Consider the following 13,160-nt stretch of genomic DNA (forward strand, 5'->3'; position numbering starts at 1 on the left):
GTACTTTCTCGCTATCGTCGCTGTACATTGCTGGTATTAAAGGCGAGCACCGTCTCAGTGTGGAAGTATTTTCCTAAGCACAATACTCTATTTGCTTCAAATGATTAAAAACGAACTTTGGTACAACAAATTTGTAACTTCGTAATATAAGTAGAAAACGTAAAACTTAACAGTTCAGCTTATAGTAGAAACCGAAAATACTTTTCTGTTGCCTGTGTCTGCATAATATGCCATTAACTGCTTGGAAACACAAGTTAACTCGAAAAATAGAATACTTCAAACAGTTTTCACTGTTTAGCTCTGACTATTCGTAATGCCCTAATAAAGGTATGATCACCGATTACAACATGGTTTTTGGGTCAAATTAGAATGAACAGGAGAATATTGGCGACTTTTTGTAGCATTCAGTCCCTTATCACCTTTAGAGCAAAGCAACATACGGTGGACGGACTAAGGTTTCTTTATTTGTCTGTTCTGTTAAATACTTTGATTTCATGTATCTTGAAAATCATAATGGAAAATCCTGAGGCAATCTTACAATTTTGAAACTTTGTTCGGTGTCTACTTTTATTGGAGGAATTAACAGTGATAAATATCCGAAAATGGATTACGTCAGAAACCGGTTATTTTGAGCGGTTTCAACAGGCAGGTTAAATAGGAGGTAAACAAAATCGATATAACAGAATACCGGCTGTTTCAGCGTCAACCGCCAGCCCTAGTGTCAACTGCCGAGAAATCACTTTTTAACTCAAATTAAAAGTGTATATTTTTGTCGTATATGAAACACATTCTCCATTCCGGCTGATTAATATTATGATCTTCCGAATACGACAAACTCGGAAACAACGTTTAGTATGATAAACAGGTTACTGCAGTTTAGCCCTGAAAACACGGGGCTAACAGAGGGCGTATGAATGCTACGTAGAACCTGGTCAACACTGTTTCAGTAACATGACCGCAATACTATCTAGCCACATCAAATGGAAATGCTACAGTAATTGATGTTGAATTTAAAATGACGCTTAATCAGATGCTAGTGAATTTTCGGTTGAACTGTAATTATGCAGTAAGGGATGTTGAGCAATGGTGGAAGATATTATCAGCACTTTCCACAAGTTCAATACCTTTTTAATATGTTCGGTGTGCAGTGCTTCCAAGCAAAATTCTGCAACGATCTTAATCCCATAAGCGTTTCAAATTCAAATGAACTCAGGAACATAGTTCGTAAACTTCATCTCTCTCGTTTGTCATATGTCATCAGCTTTGAACAAAGGATGCTCGTGACTCACTCTGAACAGCACATACGATGTCTGGTATCTGTGAACACCCACTGTGGCAGTTACTCTCTCTCCTTTGTTAGCTAATTGCACATGCCTTTTGTTAAAGATAATTAAAACGCCGCAGGTGGTACAGCAGAGTAGTCATGGTAGGATTGTAATTACTTTTATTCTGAGCACGCACTGTTAATGTGCTACAATACAGGAACTGCTCGCGCCCGTCTACAGAAATTGAATTAGTAGTGTTACAACGATTCAAGGTAAGTGCGACTAGGACTTGGGCACCGAGGGTTCCCTACAAACGTAATTATGCATATAGATACTTCATCTATCCCGGGAATCGAGAACTTCGAGGATTATTACCGGTAATCAGTATCGATACTGGCAAGATATCGAAATATATTACGTAAATGGACGTACCTTTTGACTGCACTGACGTAGAAGATTAATTTTGTACACCAGCGAGGTAGCGTAGACTTTAGTACGTGACTTAAATCTCAACTTGATACGTCTACCTGTTCCTGTAAAAAAGGGTTCTTAACACACGGACAGTCAGTCAGTCGGATAACATTACAAAAACAATATTTTTTTGTATGATACAATTACAAATTAACAGTTTTACAGAATTTTCCTTTATTTGTACTGTGAAACTTTGCTTCTTGCCACACTTCATGATTTTAGGTTAACGGGAAGTACCCTTTAGGTTTTGATGAGTTAGTTCCAGAGTATCAAAATACGTGGAGAAAATGGCTGTGTATTTCGTTCGCATTTATGTAGAAACCTAAATTTTGTATGTCGCCAAGAGTCCGACAACCTTAGTATGCGACATAAATTTCACCTTCATACGTCTACGCATTCCTGAGAAAAAGTAATCCAAGCAGTCGGACAGACAGACAGATAGCAGATGGACAAAAATTATTTATACAATTATTCCGCTCTTACCGACTGAGGAACAGAACCCTAAAAAACTGTAAACACATCAGTATAATTCCTTGTTACTACGGCGTTAACTTTGGACAGAAAACTCATGCTTTCGTTGGTTTAGGGACTTCCCCATCATCTTCAAGCTGTCATGTTGACGTTATTTAGGCGTCAATGAATTCACATACGGTTTTAAACATTTCGTCGACATCTGCAATGGAGGGACATCAATATCACCACTCAGCGGATTGATCTTACAGCTCTCACTACAGTCTCTGTTTTAGGCGAAAGCAGTAATCACAGGACATCCAACACATACTAGATACTAGAGCATCTTCCTCCTTTATAGCTGCACCAGATCGAAATTTATATTGGATCTTGTAGAAGTGGATTGTTCATCAACTGTTTATGTTGTCATTAATTGTTCTCAAGAAATATATTTTAAACCAAATATTATGTATGATCTTTTACTCACACATAAAAAGGGTGTTTTTTATTTAACGTGAAACAATTACATTTTGCTTCTTAACTACCATAAATAAATGTTTTGAAATATTGTTCAAAAGGGAGTAATAATTCTTATCTTACTATATTTCTGAAATGTTTCGATCAACTCATCACAAACTGCGAAGACAGTTCCTGATATCATTCTCGGACGTTTTCAACTATTACTCTTAACTTTTGTATCAACCGCCTTTCACACGGAATCTCAGTATCCATCCAGTTGTTCTCGAACAATTGCTACATCTCTCGTCTTCATGTAATTTCTTTTCGATTTCCGATCCGTGATTCAGTATTCAAAACCTTCTATAGTCATGTAGGTGAAGTTTGAAAGATAGTTCTCCTATTTGCAACGGTATTTCCGAGTATGCAATGGGTCACAAATATGAGGTAATTTGTAAATCTGATAAATGTTCTCAAGCCTTGTAAAATCGCTTTAACACTGCCTTTATAATTATGCCCTTTGGAGCGGTGTTGGTGACCTGAGTTACTACTCAGAGAAGATAGTTTTTGTTTGTCAGCCTAACAGTCAGTCCCTTGCGGAGAATTTTTCAATGCAACCTAGCCGTTTGTCATAACCGTCCTTTCTTGTTTTGGCACATGCGTTTAAGGCCATGATAGCTTGAGAGGATACACTATTGTTTGGGGTGTATTCTGTGGAGAGATATAATAAGTCATTATTGATTTGTTCAAAGAGTGTGACAAATTGTACACATCGGTTTTGTCGATTAGGTGTATATCTGTGCGTATAAACCTGTTAAATTCTCGAAAAATTCTTTGAGTAGAATTTGATTCTGGATGAAAGAGCTATATTAAGATCTGCTTGATTCCATATTCCTTTAAGAAAGTTCATCAACTTTTTCCAGTAAAATTAGTGGCATTGTCAGATAAAATAGCTTTTAGCATTCTGAATCGTGGAAAATAATCTTCTTTCAACCCTTCACTAGAGGCGCTGATTTTGTTGTGTTTCATACATGTTTCATGAACAAATAGTGTACTGCCACTAGGTACGTAATACTTCCTGTACCTTGAGGGTATGGCCCAGCGATGTCAATTGATGTTATTTCCCGAGGTTTAGTTGTTAGAATGGGATGTAATGGTATCTTAGTAGATGCGTTTATTGACTTAGCTCTTTGACAGACGTGGCAAGTCCTCAACAATTGATGTATGCAGCTTTGCTGATTTTGGGATTGAACAATATGATGCTATTTTTAGTTTACATTTCTCAACTCCCACACGGCCCCAAGAAGTGCTTGTACCAAATTACATGTTCTTCAAGGAGTTGTGGTATACAAACACGCCACGATTTGGATTTGGGATAAATGCAATGGAGCAATACGTTATTGTATAGCCTATAAAACTTCGTTGTCTTGTGGTTGGGCTAATGTTAAATGATCTGAATTACCTTGTACCACCTATAGACCGTCTTTTGTAAAGCACTCGTGTTTATATGTATTACAAGTTAGTACTTGCGATGGGCGGTTTCTTTCATTAGGTGTATCTGAAATCATTTTCAGCAAAGTCAGGTAATCCCTCAGGCAATAAAGAAAGCGAATCTGCTATTATATTTTCAATACCTTTCATATAAACAATCTCAAGATTATATTCCTGGAAAAAGATACACATCTAGTTTCTTTGATGAACCAAATTACAGATTAGCAGAAAAGTGAAAGCCTTATGACCAGAGAAAACTTTTAAGTGATGATGATGGCTATAGTAACTAAATTTCCAAAATGACCACATGACAATAAGTGCCTCTAATTCTGTTGCCCAGTAAGCTTTTTTACATTCAGACAACAGTCTGTTCGCCCAAACATACCAGAAGTAACGATTCATCCAAAAGGTAGTACTCTGAACCGATACAAACGTCCGGGAAAGATGAACTCCATATACTCTCATAACTCTTCCGGCAATGCAACCTGCTAAAACATCGATCTTTGTTCGATTGTGGATTAATATTTTACCCCATGAGATCTCTGAACCTGTTCATTGGGCACTTGTGGTTTGGCAGTCGGAGGCATTATCATCTTATTTATGTTGCGTGGGTCCAGAACCAAACACCCACTTCCCTCTTCTTTTAGTAACTGCTAATAATGGACTGCTGTACTGTGACATTGAAGTTTCTATAGTGCCCCGTGCTAGCACTTCGCGTATTTCCTGTTCGACTGTTTTCTTCCTCACCTACAGAATAGAATATGTATGGCGAGTAAAAGTCTCACATGGAACAATATTCACCTTGTTTACATAACTTTTGATGATTTTTGGTTTATGAAAAAACACGTTTATAAACGACAACAATATTTCAGATGGCTCTATTCTCTGCCGTTCGCTAAGATATTGAGATTCTTGTGCTTTGACGAAAACTTCACATGTATTATGTAAAACTGAGTTTATATCAGTTGACACGAGTTCACCATTACAACAGTCGACAAGATGACTGTCTGCCCACAGCACCTTGCTGGCGATTATCTTTAATTTCTCGTTCTGGCAAAATTTGCCTTGTGCCTTAGTGTGAATCAAATTCAAAATAATTTATTCGCACCCCCCCCCTCCCCCCGAATATTTAAATGGCTTTTTCCACTTAAGAGGTCCACCTATGCATTCGCTCTTCGTAGAAATTTTATATCGAGAATACAAAACACAGATAAACCCTGAAATATGAAAAAAGTGCATTCTATGCCTCTACTTTCAAACAAAACGTAAATCTGTGTCTACTTTGCAACTCTGTGTCCCTGCACCAATGGCTCCCAAGACAATACAATTCTGCACTGTCAAAGTGTAAATCCTTTTTATTTCACATATCTTACTGAAAAACTATCAAGCTATAGCGTTTAATTTCGCTCAATAACAATTGTGGTCATTACAACCGTCACTACACCGTTTACTGCTGCTTGCACGTGTTCTTTAACATTCTACAGTTGACATAGGATCATCTTTTATGTGTGTACAGAATTACGTTCGTCAAAGCGCTATTCATTCCGCCCCTATCTCATTCCACGGTCGATATCCGGGAGCAGGATAGAACCGCCTGTAGCTGAGTACCTGATTCGTGGGTTGAGGATGTTCTTCCATTACCTCAACTAAACGTTCTGGTCCCGTGTGATGTAATTATTGTTGTTGTTGATTCTGCCGGCTAGGAGGTATCAGCGAATAGATCGTAGGTGGTGGCCCCCGAAAATTTGGCTGCCACTCATTCCCGCTGCTGTGTTTATGTTGAAACCAGTACCCGTGATTGTTCCTATGTCTGTTGTTCTGATACCATGTGTGATACTGGTTATGATCATTCTTGTTCCTATGTGCAAAACCGGAAACGCTTTGGTGACGATTTTGCGCATTGTAATTTCTGTGGTCTGCAGGAGGCATAACACTTCCGCTGTTACAAGCTTGATTCCGTCCATTGCGGAATGCTGTGTAGCCTCGGCGATCAAATGTTTCGCATCTTGAATTAAATCAAGAGAGTCTACAACTGACAGAAAGTTTTCGATAATGAGATTTTCTCGAAAACTATTCTGTCAATTTGCTTCTTAATATTCCAGTTCCATCTTTATGTGTTATGGGATTATCTCAATAAAGTGTTTTTCTATATATATTTGTAAGTATATCCTGAGACTTCCTTGTTGCGGATTATATGCGTCAGGGCTAAATACTTCTCTCATCAGCGCGCGTGAGTATGAGACGACCATTATCTATCCAAGAATACGATTTCAAATCGTTCAAAAGTTGAACAGGTTTCTCCTGTAGCTGCTGCCCTCAACGCGGATTCACCTTGCATTTATGAGGCTGCGAACTGAATCTTTTACCTGTGTCATAGCAAAAACTCCTTTGAAACACCTAGTAAAAATTACTGGCTGAGAGAATTTCTTCTGAGGTAAATTTACTTGGAATTGTCAGTTCTTCAGATGACTCCCTTCTAGAAGTACGGCTGTCAATGTGGGTGCACCTGCTGCACAATCATAGCTACATCCACCACATGGTCTACAAGGTCTTAAATCGTTCGAAATGTGTTGGTTGTACTGTGGAACATTTCCGTGCGTTTGTGTCTTATGTGTGTGTGGGCGTGTGTATTGTTTCAAGCTGTGTTCTTCATTTGCTCGACCTGTTGTCTTAGGAGTGTTCCCTAGGCGTCAGCCCCTCTCCGTCACTCAGGTAATTCATCCGACAGAAGCTGTCTTATTTGACCAAGTTCTGTGTGAATACTGTCGCCTTCAGTTCCTTTTTCTGACACTACTTCAGTACTCATGGCCTGCACCGCCGCACCATCCCTTTTCTTTTTTCATAATATCTGTGTTGCTCTCGGAAACCAACTCATCAATAACCTTATTAAATTTTTCACCTTGAGCTGCCAAGCTCAGAGATAATGTATGGGTTTTATTCAAATTACAATGTAACTTCAAGAGTAAGGTTGGACACATTAGTTTATATTTCTGTTCATGTGGTTTTTAACTTTTTCACATCATCCGACAACTGACTAACAATACCTGGTATTTTACGGTGCGTGTCGGTTAGATTAGAAATTTCTGTTCTGACCTCATCTAATGTCGTAGTCATTTACAAGTTAATGTCTTTTACAATGGTATCAAATTTGTTATCCATTCTTATCTATTGTTCCGCGGAAAATTAAACAGAATTTTCTTTCATTTTATCCGATTGTTGTTTAACCTGTGAACAACTTTTCAGAATGTTCTTCGAACCTGTCATCAATTTTTTTCGGACTGTTCATTTACAATGAGACTAAAAATTGCAGTTATCCGAAATTCATCAAGTGGTATTAATCATTGTGCTGCTGGAATAAAATGATTGTCTTGGTGGCATAAATTCCGCGCAAATTTGAGGTTGTTGCGCGCTTCCTCATATACAAGGTGACAATTATAGAACTATTTGAAAAAAGGGCAAATCAGTTACAAACTACGGCGTGCAAACACTTTATTCAACATGTAAACGTCCCTACAGATATTCGGTTTTAAGTTATGACATGTTCGATATGCCTGCCTTCATTGACGATAACGTGGCGCAGACGAATAGCGAAATTTCTGCATGACCAGCTGAAGTGTCGGAACATCGATGCTGAATGGCGGCTTTCTGCTCAGCAATGGTTTTGGGGTTATTGCTCTACGCCTTGTCTTTAATATAGCCCCACGAAAAGGAGTCGCATGTGTTCAGATCCGGAGAATACGGCGGCCAATTGACGCCCATTCCAGTGGCCTATGGGTACCAAAGCCAGAATGCGGTTCCCAAAGTGCTCCTCCAGGCCATCACTCTCCTGCTTCGACGGGGTCGAGTTCCGTCTTGCATGAGACACATCTTTTAGAAATCAGGTCACTTTGGATGATGGGGATGAATCATCTTCCAAAACTGTCACGTGCCGTTTGGTAGTCACTGTGCCATCAAGGAATATCGCAGCGATTATTCCATGACTCGATATTGCACACCGCACAGTCACCGGTTGAGGGTGAGGGAACATTTCGATATCTAAACGCGGATTCTCAGTCCCCTAAACGCACCAGTTTTGCGTATTGACAAACCCATTCAAATGAAAGTGGGCTTCGTCGCTAAACCAAACCACACAGCACATGCTAATTCCCACCACGCACCGCAGCCAACATTGCAGTTTGAACGTCCTAACGCAAACCGTTCTGAACTTGTGGTGATTTTATTTCATGTAGTTCAATAGTTGTGACCCGGTAAGTAGCTTACATTCGCGACACATGATTATGATACTTCAGTATCGGAATCTGACGTCTCTTCTGTGGGTGCAACTGCATCGTCTCTATCAAGCGGAATATGGTCTTGCGTGTCAGGATCCATCTCCATTTTCTCCGGTTTCCTGATTTATGTCATATAATACGAATTTTAATGTTAATTCCAGAAATGGAAAAACACTAATGACTGAATCCACATTATAACCAAATCCATACAGGCCACAACAATACTACCTAATCTAACACGCTCATTTGATTGAGAGAAGAATGGCTAGCAGTTAAACCTTGCCGAGGCATTCTTAATAGCTGCTTTATTAGAAAACATCTGTGTCAACAGTGGTTTGCATGACTTACTATTACAAGACAATAAACTGGTTTTTCATGAACTTTAAAATAATTGAGCCAATTATTAATTAATCGAATTTCGAGAAGTTGTCGAACATGTAAAGGTGGGCTAGCTGTGCTGGCATCCCTGACCTTACCTTTACATCACAATCAGTATTCCCATTAGATAGATATACGTCCGATTAATATCAGCGGACAACAATATCTTCACATCAGTACTGTCTTCCCGCAGGACGCATACATGAAAACGAAAATGCAACATATTTGACATAAAGAATTCTATAGACGACGCTCCACGTTAAACGCCCGAATGCCGCTTTATTATACCATGTTAACTGAATTGAAATGACTGACATTGTGAGAAACTGAATGATAAATAATATAAGTTCCTCTGTCTTTAAGCAGTTGGGGAACGGTTTTTGTTGATAGTGGTGGGCATTCTGCCTTGTGCATCTCATACGGATCCAAGCGGAATGCAGTGACTTCAAAATAACATTGGTTCATGAAACTTTTACCATTTACTGGCTGTAGTAATATAATACCATCATCAGTCCTGTGGGGGCTGTATCTGAGAAAATCGAGAACCGATTATTTACTGTTCGGAAACAATGACCAGCTCATGCGTATTTTGCCCCTGCTCAAAATGATGGAAAGTTTCCGTTAAATGATCGGCAAATAACCTGACGGCCACGGTTTGCTTATAGCACAATGTATTCAATGTTTTGTTTGGTTTGTACGGCGCTCAACAGCGCGGTTATCAGCGAAATGTATTCAACGGCAGAACGCGAATTGCTTTCGACACATTTCATCTCTCTACCATGTTCTACAAAAATTTAACAAAATCATAAATTACATACTCCTTAATAATTTTGGTGATCACATATTTTTTTCAAAGAAAACATCGAAATCACTAACTGTTAACACGTTTAATTACAAGTCAAAAGTTAATCTTAGACACAGAGACAGACTTACATACAAATACGTACATTACGTCTGCTCTGTTCGAAGGAGTCAAACAAAATAGATAGAGATTATTGCGAGGAGCCACACTCATCGATTACATTTTGTTTTATATGAGTATAAACATATGACATTTCATGGCTCCCATTAACATCAGCCTTTGGCTGATGTGAATTTACAGTTCATACACGTTTTATTACATTTTTCGCAGACTTGATGAATTTTTTCTTTAAAAAAAAAGAGCGCACTTTAGCGGAAGAAAATCATTTTAAATAATTATTTATATTTGAAAAGATATGACTTTCTTCAAGTAATTCATCACGTCGTGTCGTACCAGTTACTAGGGCTTCATCCCGTTTCATTCACGTATAGAGCACGAGAAGAATGACTCCTTAAACAGCTTCGTATATGCTGTAATTAATCTAATATTGCTAACGCAAACCCTATGTCAGCGAACGTAGTGGTCTGTAATACATTTCTGGATTCTTCACTTAATGTTGGTTCTCGAAACATTCCAAATACGTTCTTACGGGATATTTGGCACCTATCTTTAAGTGTGAATGGCTCAAACGACCTGTGACCGCTCGTCGTCGATGATTTGTATCGGTTCAATATATGCTTTTAGTTCTGTGTGGTAGGAGTCCCGCAGAGTTGAGAAATACTAGAGTACACATCGCACGAGTGTTTTATAAGCAGTCTCCTCTGTAGACTAATTTCATTTCCCTATCATTCGTTCGGTGAACAGCAATGTATCATCTGTATTACCTATGAGTGAGATTATGGGATCGTTCAATTCCATATTCCTACAGATCGTTATGCCTAGGTGTTTCTAGGAGTTGATCGATTACAAGATGATTCACTGGTATTGAACTCGTGAGATACTACCATTTTCAGTTTTGTAAAATGCACAATTTTACATTTCCGAACTTTTCTTGCAAGTTTTTGCACCTCTCCGAAACTACATTAAGATCTACCTGAATAATTATGCAGCTTTTGCACACAATACTTCCGTTTAGGTAACCACATCGTCTGATAAAAGTCTGGGTTTACTGATAATATTGTGCACAAGGCCATTAATATACAACATGAACAGCATGGGACCCAACACACTTCCCTGGGGCACACCCGAATTTATTTTTACATCTGCCAATGACTCTCCCATCAAGATAACTTGGTGCCTCCTGCCTGCCAAAAAATCTTCAATTCACTTACACATTTCGTTTGATATCCTATACGATCGTACATTTGATAACCATAGATTTCCTATTGAGTCAAATGCTTATCGAAAATGGAGAGCTTCTGCATCTAGTTGACTATTTTGATCCATGGATTTCAATATGTCATGCTAGAAAAGTGCGTGTTGGGTTAGACATGATCTTGGTTTTCGGAACCAGAGCGGGCTGGCATAGAGGAGTGAATGCTGATCGAGATACCACATTACGTTTGGGTTGAGAATATGTTCCAAGATCCTACAACAAATACATGTCAAGGTATTGGACGTCTACCCTTCTTATAGACAGGACTCTCCGGTAGATCATAGTTAAAAACGGGCTAAATCAGTCGCAAATTGATCATAACGTCTGATCGGGATTCCATCGGGGTTAAGGAGCTTAGTTGAATTTTTACGATTTCAGTTGTTTCTCAACATCACTGACGCTATTTCGCTCACCTTGTCAGTTGTACGAGTAATAATTAGGGGCAATATTACTGTGTTTTCTTTGTAAAGTAACATCTGAAAACGGAGTGTAAAATTCCTGCTTTTGCATTGCCACCCTCTATTTCAGTTCGTGTCTCTTTCGTGAATGACGAGACAGTAACTTTGGTGCCACTAACAGCCTTTTCATGTGACTAGAAATTCCTTGGGTTTTTCGACAGTATTCAGTTACGATAGTCGTTGCTCTGTTGACAGCATCTCTCTAGTTGCAGGCCTACGGCTCGTTTTACACTTATATTCTCTGTGGACCGGTCAACAGAGCGGCATTAGTCCCACGATAGGTAATCAGTAAGCGCGTCTGGCGATAATGTATTTATACTCTAGATGTACACAGAAGTAAAAAAGGGACTACTGAAGTCCATTGCTAGTCACTAGCGGAACTTGCAATAATCGTGAAGATTTAGAGTCTAGGCAATGTTTCTGAGTTAATCACATGTTGGCGAGCCCCGTTCGTGATAACACTGCTAACATTTTCTGTATGATACTGTTGTTGTAATAAGTAATGAAACAGAAATCTGAAACATTATCTTTGACAAAATAACATCGAATCAAACTCCATAGAGGTGCTGCAGGGTGAAGCTGCACATCTACATCTGTATCTACATAAATACTCCTCAAGCCACCGTATGGTGCGTGACTGAGGATACCTGTACCTCTACAAGTCATTTCCTTTCTTATACCACTTGCTAACGATTCGAGGATAAAGGGACTATCTATACGGCTCCGCATGAGCGCTAATTTCTCTCATCTATTCTTCCTTCTCGTTACTTCAAATGTGATGTGGCGGCAGTAGAATTGTTCTGCATTCAGCTGTGTTTCGTGAAAAGAACATCGCCCTCACGCCAGAGACTCCCATTTGATTTCGCGAAGCATCTACGTAATACTAACGTGTTGTTCGAACCTCGGTAACACTTTTAGCAAACGTACCTTCGAACCGCTTCCTTTACTCTGAGATCTTGGAGTGCCCAAACACAATAGTAGTACTCAATAATGGGTCGCACTACCGTTCTACATGTGGTCTTCTTTATAGATGAACTCCATGTTCCTGAAACTACTCTAATAAACCGAGTAGAGCATTCGCCTTCCCTACTACCATCCTTACGTGCTCGAAGCACTTCATATCACTTTCCAACGTTACGCCTAGATATTTAATTGACTTGATTATGTGAAGCAGCACTCGACGATTATTGTATTCACACATTACAGGATTGTTTTTCCTACTCGTTTGCATTAACTCACATTTTGCAATTATGGCGGCTGGTAGCTGGTTCGCCGAGTAGACTGAGGCTCTCATCTTTTTAATTTATTGGCTTTCGGTACGTGCTCATGCAGCTATCTCAACAGTGGAGGGTCAATTATGACGGCACGATCGTGAGGACAACACCACACGATGTCCCCAAGCGGAAAATATTATCCGACCCTGCCAGAAAGCCAACTCGGGTGCCTTCGGTTAGCAGACTGCCGCACTGCAGAGGTTCACCTTCGTTCCGTGGGTTTAGTCTGTTTACAAGCCGGTTGTCGTGACCAGCGATAATGATATGCCTTTGCTGCTGCACATGACGGAGCCGCACAACTCACGTTACCGATGTTATCTTTCTCCGAAGCTAGCAGAGATACACTAACGAACCGAAACATTACGACCACCTGCTTATTGACTTGTTAGTTCACCTTTCGAATACAATACAGCAAGAATTCTAAGATAACATCAGGTTAGGTCCGTCTATGTGGAACTATACAAAACTA

The sequence above is a fragment of the Schistocerca nitens genome, chromosome 2, assembly GCF_023898315.1.
Source record: "Schistocerca nitens isolate TAMUIC-IGC-003100 chromosome 2, iqSchNite1.1, whole genome shotgun sequence".
NCBI classification, from domain to species: domain Eukaryota; kingdom Metazoa; phylum Arthropoda; class Insecta; order Orthoptera; family Acrididae; genus Schistocerca; species Schistocerca nitens.